This window comes from Triticum dicoccoides, chromosome 4A, assembly GCF_002162155.2.
Source record: "Triticum dicoccoides isolate Atlit2015 ecotype Zavitan chromosome 4A, WEW_v2.0, whole genome shotgun sequence".
Classification (NCBI taxonomy): Eukaryota; Viridiplantae; Streptophyta; class Magnoliopsida; order Poales; family Poaceae; genus Triticum; species Triticum dicoccoides.
In genome coordinates, this window is record NC_041386.1 from 574,992,202 (window position 1) to 575,002,826 (window position 10,625).

The following is a 10,625-nucleotide window of genomic DNA, read 5'->3' on the forward strand; positions in this document are numbered from 1 at the left end:
ACCTCCATCAAGAGGGCCCGAACCTAGGTAAAACACCATGTTCCCTGCCTCCTGTTACCATCCACCCTAGACGCACAGTTCGGGACCCCCTACCCGAGATCCACCTGTTTTGACACCGACATTGGTGCTTTCATTAAGAGTTCCTCTGTGTCATCATCGTTAGGCTTGATGGCTCCTTCTATCATCGATAGCGATGCAGTCCAAGGTGAGACTTTTCTCCTCAGACAGATCTTTGTGTTCGGCGGCTTCGCACTGCGGGCCAACTCGCTTGGCCATCTGATACATCTCCGTCGTATCTATAATTTTTGATTGTTCCATGCAAATATTATTCAACTTTCATATACTTTTTGGCAACTTTTTATATTATTTTTGGGACTAACATATTGATCCAGTGCCCAGTTCCTGTCTGTTGCATGTTTTTGGTTTCGCAGAATATCCATATCAAACGGAGTCCAAACGGGATAAAAACGGACGAAGCTTATTTTTGGAAAATATGGAAAATTCAGAAGGAAAATCAACGCGAACCAGTGCCCGAGGTGGTCACGAGGCAGGCCCCCCCCCCACTTAGGGCGCGCCCCCTACCCTCATGAGCCCACCGTAAGGCGGTTGACGCTCTTCTTTTGCCGCAAGAAAGCTAATATTCGGAAAAAAATCACGGCAAAGGTTTCAGGCCAATTGGAGTTACGGATCTCCATATATATATATATATATATATGAAACGGTGAAACAGAGCCAACACAGAACACAGAACCAGAGAGAAACAGAGAGATAGATCCAATCTCGGAGGGGCTCTCGCCCCTCCCATGCCATGGAGGCCAAGGACCAGAGGGGAAACCCTTCTCCCATCTAGGGAGGAGGTCAAGGAAGAAGAGGAAGAAGGGGGCCCCTCTCCCCCTCTCCTCCGGTGGCGCCGGAACGCCGCCGTGGCCATCATCATCATCACCGCGATCTTCACCAACACCTCTGCCATCTTCACCAACATCTCCATCACCTTCCCCCCTCTATCTACAGCGGTCCACTCTCCCGCAACCCGCTGTACCCTCTACTTGAACATGGTGCTTTATGCTTCATATTATTATCCAATGATGTGTTGCCATCCTATGATGTATGAGTAGATTTTCGTTGTCCTATCGGTGGTTGATGAATTGCTATGATTGATTTAATTTGCTTGTGGTTATGTTGTTGTCCTTTGGTGCCCATCATATGAGCGCGCACGTGGATCACCATAGGGTTAGTTGTATGTTGATAGGACTATGTATTGGAGGGCAAGAGTGACAGAAGCTTCAACCTAGCATAGAAATAGATGCATATGGGATTGAAGAGGGACCAATATATCTTAATGATATGGTTGGGTTTTTACCTTAATGAACATTAGTAGTTGCGGATGCTTGTTAATAGTTCCAATCATAAGTGCATAGAATTCCAAGTAAGGGATGACATGCTAGCAGTGGCCTCTCCCACATAATACTTGCTATCGGTCTAGTAAAGTAGTCAATTGCTTAAGGGACAATTTCGCAACTCCTACCACCACTTTTCCACACTCGTTGTATTTACTTTAGTTGCTTCTTTACCTTAATAGCCCCTAGTTTTATTTTCGTGCTCTTTACTTTCTTGCAAGCCTTTCCGAAAACACCTACAAAGTACTTCTAGTTTCATACTTGTTCTAGGTAAAGCGAACGTCAAGCGTGCGTAGAGTTGTATCGGTGGTCGATAGAACTTGAGGGAATATTTGTTCTACCTTTAGCTCCTTGTTGGGTTCGACACTCTTACTTATCGAAAACTGTTGCGATCCCCTATACTTGTGGGTTATCAAGACCTTTTTCTGGCACCGTTGTCGGGGAGCAATAGCGTGGGGTGAATATTCTCATGTGTGCTTGTTTGCTTTATCACTAAGTAATTTTTATTTGTTGTTCTTAGTTGTTCTTTATCTTTAGTTATGGATATGGAACACGAAATACAAAAAAATTAGGTGTACTTTCTGCTCATGGAGATGGGGAACCTCCTAAAACCCTCGATGCTCAATATGTGAAAAATATTATGTACCACTATGATAATCCTGAGAAAACCTCGTTCAATTTGGTAATGGGAGTAATGTTGCATCAACGTGAATACTTTAGGGTTTATCGCTTGACACAAAAAGGGAAACTATTATGGGATCAAATTTATATATTGAAGTGGTATTCTAGACAACTATGCTCGGAATATGATTACACTTGTTGCTCTAGGATTAATTCTCCACACCTCCCCTTTACATGAAAATTTAATGATAATGAAACCCTGGCTTCTTATGCTAGAGGTATATATGATTACTATGATGTGGAACAAATAGAAGAATTTGTTGCTTTTATGGGTGCTTATGAAATTGAATCTATGTTTAAAGAGTTTGATGATATTGATGATGCTTGTTATAGATCTGAAAATTTAGCTATCCTCAAATATTGCTATGAGAATTATGAATACAATTATGAAATTAATGCACTTATTAAGAAAGTCTCCGCTGTCCAAGAAGAGACTAATATTTTGCAGGAATCTATGGAAGAAGAAGTTAATGACACTGTGAGCTCATTGGATGAAAAAGATGAGGAGGAGAGCGAAGAACAAAAGGAGGAAGAGCGGATTGATCACCCATGCCCACCTTCTAATGAGAGTAACTCTTCAACTCATACATTGTTTAATTCCCCTTCGTGCTTACCGAAGGATGATTGCTATGATGACTGTTATGATCCCTATGATTCTTTTGAAATATCCCTTTTTGATGATGCTTGCTATGCTTATGGCCAAGATGACAATATGAATTATGCTTATGGATATGAACTTGCTATAGTTCCTTATGTTAAACATGAAATTGTTGCTATTGCACCCACGCATGATAGTCCTATTATCTTTTTGAATTCTCCCGATTATACTATATCGGAGAAGTTTGCACTTATTAAGGATTATATTGATGGGTTGCCTTTTACCGTTGCACATGATGATTTCAATAAATATAATATGCATGTGGTTGCTGCTCCTACTTGCAATTATTATGAGAGAGGAACTATATCTCCACCTCTCTATGTTTCCAACATGATAAAATTTCAAGAAACTGTTTATACTATGCATTGGCCTTTACTAGGTGTGCATGAAATGTTCTTTTATGACATGCCGATGCATAGTAAGAGAGTTAGACTTAGTCATTGCTTGATATATGTTGCTTTGTGCTCACTACTAAATTACAAATCATTGTTAATTAAAATTGGCTTTGATATACCTTGGGATCCGGGTGGATTCACTACTTGAGCACTATATGCCTAGCTTAATGGCTTTAAAGAAAGCGCTGCCAGGGAGACAACCTGGAAGTTTTAGAGAGTCATTTATTTCTGTTGAGTGCTTTCATATAGTTTAAAAACAACAAAAATAAAGAGGGGAACCCAAAACTTTTCAAAAAGGAAAGTGAAAGTGAGAAAGACAAGCACTGTTGAAGTGGGAGAGCTCCTTGAACTTTGTTCATGCTCACGGCAACTTTGTGAATCTTGATTACAGAAACTTTTCAACAAAAATAATAATCCCCTTGTACATTCCATTGTATTATAAAAATAATGTGCCAAGGTTTGCCTTTAGGATGTTTACGATGCTTGTTGGTTTGTGCGGTGCAGGACAGAAACTTTGGATGTAGTGCATGAATTTTAATTTTTTACTGGAACACCAAATGGTTCTGATTCTTTTTGCACTGTATTTCTGTACAAATTTTTTATTTTTACTAATTTTGGCAGAATTTTCAAGTATCAGAAGTATGGTGAATGTTCAGATTGCTACAGACTGTTCTGTTTTAGATAGATTCTGTTTTTGATGCATAGTTTGCTTGTTTTGATGAAACTATTAATTTATATCAGTGGATTAAGCCATGAAAAAGTTATACTACAGTAGACACAATGCAAAAACAAAATATGAATTGGTTTGCAACAGTACTTATAGTGGTGATTTGCTTTATTATACTAACGGATCTTACCGAGTTTTCTGTTGAAGTTTTGCGTGGATGAAGTGTTTGATGATCGAGAAGGTCTCGATGTGAGAAGAAGGAAGAGAGGCAAGAGCTCAAGCTTGGGGATGCCCGAGGCACCCCAAGTAAATATTCAAGGAGACTCAAGCGTCTAAGCTTGGGGATGTTGGGGAGGCATCCCCTCTTTCTTCAACAAGTATCGGTACTCGGATTCGTTTCGTTCATGCGATATGTGCAATCTTGGAGCGTCTTTGCTTTATTTTTCATGTTTCTTTTTTGCACCATGCTGGTATGAGATAGTCCTTGGTTTATTTATAGAATGCTCTTTGCACTTCACTTATATTCTTTGAGTATGGCTTTATAGAATGCTTCATGTGCTTCACTTATATCATTTGAAGTTTGGATTGCCTGTTTCTCTTCACTTAGACAACCGCCATTTGTAGAATGCTCTTTTGCTTCACCTATATTTGTTAGAGCGTGGGCATATCTTTTGTATAAAGAATTAAACTCTCTTGCTTCACTTATATCTATTTAGAGAGATGACAGGAACTGGTCATTCACATGGTTAGTCATAAAATCCTACATAAACTTGTAGATCGCTGAATATGATATGTTTGATTCCTTGCAATAGTTTTGCGATATAAAGGTGGTGATATTAGAGTCGTGCTAGTTGAGTAATTGTGAAATTGAGAAATACTTGTGTTGAGGTTTGGAAGTCCCGTATCATGCACGTATGGTGAACCGTTATGTAACGAAGTCGGAGCATGAGGTGTTTATTGATTGTCTTCCTTATGAGTGGCGGTCGGGGACGAGCGATGGTCTTTTCCTACCAATCTATCCCCCTAGGAGCATGCGCGTAGTACTTTGTTTTGATGACTAATAGATTTTTGCAATAAGTATGTGAGTTCTTTATGACTAATGTTGAGTCCATGGATTATACGCACTCTCACCCTTCCATCATTGCTAGCCTCTTCGGTACCGCGCATTGCCCTTTCTCACCTCGAGAGCTGGTGCAATTTCGCCGGTGCATCCAAACCCTGTGATACGATACGCTCTGTCACACATAAGCCTCATTATATCTTCCTCAAAACAGCCACCATACCTACCTATTATGGCATTTCCATAGCCATTCCGAGATATATTGCCATGCAACTTCCATCATCATCATATACATGACTTGAGCATTTATTGTCATATTGCTTTGCATGATCGTAAGATAGCTAGCATGATGTTTTCATGGCTTGCTCGTTTTTTGATGTCATTGCTACGCTAGATCATTGCACATCCCGGTACACCGCCGGAGGCATTCATATATAGTCATATCTTTGTTCTAGATATCGAGTTGTAATATTGAGTTGTAAGTAAATAAAAGTGTGATGATCATCATTATTAGAGCATTGCCCCAGTGAGGAAAGGATGATGGAGACTATGATTCCCCCATAGAGTCGGGATGAGACTCCAGACTTTACAAAAAAATAAAAGTGGCCAAAGAAGCCCAAATAAAAAAAGAGGCCAAAGAAGCCCACCAAAAAAATAAAAAAATAAAAAAATAAAGAGAAAAAAATGAGAGAAAAAGAGAGAAGGGGCAATGTTACTATCCTTTTACCACACTTGTGCTTCAGAGTAGCACCATGTTCTTCATAGAGAGAGTACCCTATGCTTTCACTTTCATATATTAGTGGGAATTTTCATTATAGAACTTGGCTTGTATATTCCGATGATGGGCTTCCTCAAACGCCCGAGGTCTTCATGAGCAAGCAAGTTGGATGCACACCCACTTGGTTTCCAGTTTGAGCTTTCATACACTTATAGCTCTTAGTGCATCCGTTGCATGGCAATCCCTACTCCTCACATTGATATCTATTAATGGGCATCTCCATAGCCCGTTGATACGCCTAGTTGATGTGAGACTTTCTCCTTTTTTGTCTTCTCCACATAACCCCCACCATCATATTCTATTCCACCTAAAGTGCTATGTCCATGGCTCACGCTCATGTATTGCGTGAAAGTTGAAAAGGTTTGAGAATGAAAAAGTATGAAACAATTGCTTGGCTTGTCATCGGGGTTGTGCATGATGTAAATATTTTGTGTGGTGAAGATGGAGCATAGCCAGACTATATGATTTTGTAGGGATAGCTTTCTTTGGCTATGTTATTTCAATAAGACATAATTGCTTGGTTGGTATGCTTGAAATATTATTGTATTTATGTCAAAAGATAGATTATTGCTTTGAATCACTCGTGTCTTAATATTCCTGCCATGATTAGAAATATGATCAAGATTATGCTAGGTAGCATTCCACATCAAAAATATCTTTTTTATCATTTACCTACTCGAGGACGAGCGGGAATTAAACTTGGGGATGCTGATACGTCTCTGTCATATCTATAATTTTTGATTGTTCCATGCCAATATTATTCAACTTTCATATACTTTTTGGCAACTTTTTATATTATTTTTGGAACTAACATATTGATCCAGTGCCCAGTGCTAGTTCTTGTCTGTTGCATGTTTTTGGTTTCGCAGAATATCCATATCAAACGGAGTCCAAACGGGATAAAAACAAATGGAGCTTCTTTTTGGAAAATATGGAAAATTCGGAAGGAAAATCAACGCGAACCAGTGCCCGAGGTGGTCACGAGGCAGGGGGCGCCCCCCCTTAGGGCGCGCCCCTACCCTCGTGAGCCCACCGTAAGGCGGTTGACGCTCTTCTTTTGCCGCAAGAAAGCTAATATTCGGAAAAAATCACGGCGAAGGTTTCAGGCCAATCGGAGTTACGGATCTCCATATATATACGAAACGGTGAAACAGAGCCAACACAGAACGCAGAACCAGAGAGAAACAGAGAGATAGATCCAATCTCGGAGGGGCTCTCGACCCTCCCATGCCATGGAGGCCAAGGACCAGAGGGGAAACCCTTCTCCCATCTAGGGAGGAGGTCAAGGAAGAAGAGGAAGAAGGGGGCACCTCTCCCCCTCTCCTCCGGTGGCGCCGGAACGCCGTCGTGGCCATCATCATCATCACCGCGATCTTCACCAACACCTCCGCCATCTTCACCAACATCTCCATCACCTTCCCCCCTCTATCTACAGTGGTCCACTCTCCCGCAACCCGCTGTACCCTCTACTTGAACATGGTGCTTTATGCTTCATATTATTATCCAATGATGTGTTGCCATCCTATGATGTCTGAGTAGATTTTTGTTGTCCTATCGGTGGTTGATGAATTGCTATGATTGATTTAATTTGCTTGTGGTTATGTTGCTGTCCTTTGGTGCCCATCATATGAGCGCGCGCGTGGATCACACCATAGGGTTAGTTGTATGTTGATAGGACTATGTATTGGAGGGCAAGAGTGACAGAAGCTTCAACCTAGCATAGAAATTGATGCATACGGGATTGAAGGGGGACCAATATACCTTAATGTTATGGTTGGGTTTTACATTAATGAACATTAGTAGTTGTGGATGCTTGCTAATAGTTCCAATCGTAAGTGCATAGAATTCCAAGTAAGGGATGACATGCTAGCAGTGGCATCTCCCACATAATACTTGCTATCGGTCTAGTAAAGTAGTCAATTGCTTAAGGGACAATTTCGCAACTCCTACCACCACTTTTCCACACTCGCTGTATTTACTTTAGTTGCTTCTTTACCTTAACAGCCCCTAGTTTTATTTTCGTGCTCTTTACTTTCTTGCAAGCCTTTCCGAAAACACCTACAAAGTACTTCTAGTTTCATACTTGTTCTAGGTAAAGCGAACGTCAAGCGTGCATAGAGTTGTATCGGTGGTCGATAGAACTTGAGGGAATATTTGTTCTACCATTACTACTCGTTGGGTTCGACACTCTTACTTATCGAAAACTGTTGCGATCCCCTATACTTGTGGGTTATCACCATCTAGAGCAGATCGAAAGCTACGCCCCTGGCCATCAGGTCAGGTTTGGAAGCTTAAATTACATGGCCGATATCCGCGGAGACTTGATCTTAGACGGATTCGAGCCCGTGCCTTGTGCGCCACGCGGTCACGATGAGTACGATTTAGCTCTACCATCGGACCGTATTCAGGAGATCGCACCGGCAGCCGCTCCGAGCCTCAATTTGGAGCCAGTTGTGCTATCCATGGTCGGGTGGATAGACCCCGTCACGGAGGCCGTATCCTCAGCGGCAATCGAGCCGAATATCGACCTTACCCTTCACGAGAGCCGTGTTGCCAAACTGCCGGATCCTTCCCCGGCCACGAACTCCGAACCGCCTACGCCCGTGCCTATCAAATCCGACTGGGCGCCAATCATGGAGTTCACCTCCGCGGATATCTTTCAGCACTCGCCCTTCGGCGACATACTGAATTCATTAAAGTCTCTCTCCTTGTCAGGAGAGTCCTGGATGAACTATGTCCAGTAGGATTGGGATGCGGATGACGAAGAAATTCGCCGCCCACCCACCACCCACTTAGTAGCCACTGTCGATGACTTAATCGACATGCTCGACTTCGACTCCGAAGACATCGATGGTATGGACGATGATGCAGGAGACGAACAGGAACCACTGCCCACAGGGCACTGGACGCCCACTTCATCACATGATGTATACATGGTGGACACACCAAAAGAAAACGACAATGAGGAACGGAAGGACGCAACAAAGGGTTGTCCCCTCGAGAAGCAGTCAAAGCGGCGGCGTAAGCGCCGCTCCAAATCCCGCCTCGGCAGAAACAACGACCATATAGACCCAGCGTTAGAGCAGGGTGAACCATCGCCGGACCACGGCAACACGAGAATCAAACAGAACAACCCGACTCTGTCAAAGATAATAGTCCGGACGACATCACACCGGACAGGCACCCGGAGCAACAGAATGCCCGTCAAAGGCTTGTTGCCACCGCGAGGAGTCTAAAAAAGCAGAAGCAAAGGCTCAAGGCTGCGCAAGACACACTCAGAATCAGATGGAGTAAAGTACTCAACACAGCAGCGAAGTACGGCGGTAATCGCCCCACCAAGAACTACCCGAAGCGGAAGTTGCTACCTGAATTCGATGAGGAGGCCTTAGATCCCCCGCAACCAAAAATTAAAACGGCCATCTGGCCGGATAGACGACCTCACGGCCAACATAGAGCGGCAAACAATGCCGCACATAAGCCAATACGTGATCCACGCGAGGGCTCGCATCAAAAGGATGGCTCAACTAGATCCATCTATGGACCACGCAAGCGCGCTCCAACATACGATGCAACACAACAAACATCCGAACAACGCGGTACACCCAGATACAGGGGTGCCACACACCCCCTATGTTTCACCGACGAAGTGCTGGACCACGAATTTCCAGAGGGATTCAAACCCGTAAACATAGAGGCATACGATGGAACAACAGACCCTGGGGTCTGGATTGAGGACTATATCCTCCATATCCATATGGCTCGAGGAGATGATCTCCATGCCATCAAGTACTTACCCCTCAAGCTCAAAGGGCCAGCTCGGCACTGGCTTAAAAGCCTCCCCGAAAGCTCCATTGGAAGCTGGGAAGAGCTCGAAGACACTTTTCGGGCAAATTTTCAAGGGACTTATGTCCGACCTCCGGATGCGGACGATTTGAGTCATATAACTCAGCAGCCCGGAGAGTCAGCCCGAAAGCTTTGGAACAGGTTTCTTACTAAAAAGAACCAAATAGTCGACTGTCCGGACATCGAAGCCTTGGCAGCTTTTAAGCACAGCGTCCGAGACGAATGGCTTGCCAGACACCTCGGCCAAGAAAAGCCGAGAACAATGGCAGCATTAACAAGCCCCGTGACCCGCTTTTGCACGGGCGAGGACAGCTGGCTAGCCCGATGTAGCACCAGCGACCCAAGTACATCTGAAGTTAGAGATGGAAACGGGAAATCACGACGCAGCAAAAATAATAAGTGTCGGAATAAAGAAGACAGCCCGAAGAGCATCGCGGTAAACGCCGGATTCAGAAGCTCTCGACCAGGTCAGCAAAAGCCGCCCTCTAAAGGCGCCAGAGATGAACTGTCCAGCCTAAACAAAATTCTGGACCAAATATATCAGATCCATAGCACCCCCGATAAACCTGCAAATCATACCCACAGAGAATGTTGGGTCTTCAAGCAGTCCGGCAAGCTCAATGCCGAACATAAGGGGCAGGATACAGCAAGCGAAGACGAGGATGAGCCTTGCAAGCAAAGCACTTGGGAACAGAAGAAATTTCCACCGGAAGTCAAAAAGTAAATGTGTTACACGTGATAAAGGGGAGAAACAAAGCGGCACTCCTAGATAAATATGCCCAAGGGCCTATCACCGCGGAGTTCTGCCACTGGTCGTCTCAACCGATCACCTTCGACCATCAGGATTACTCGGCAAGTATCCGGCGCGCAGGATGGGCTGCCTTGGTATTAGATCCAATAATTGATGGATACCACTTCACACGAGTCTTGATGGACGGTGGCAGCAGTCTAAACCTGATATACCAGTACACAATCCGCAAAATGGGGATAGACCCAACAAAACTTGCCACAGCAATACTACCTTTAAAGGACTAACACTAGGCCCAGGGGCTCATTGCATGGGCTCCCTGCTACTAGAGGTTATATTCGGCTTCCCCGATAACTTCCGTAGCGAAAATTTAACCTTCCACATTGCTCCGTTCCAAA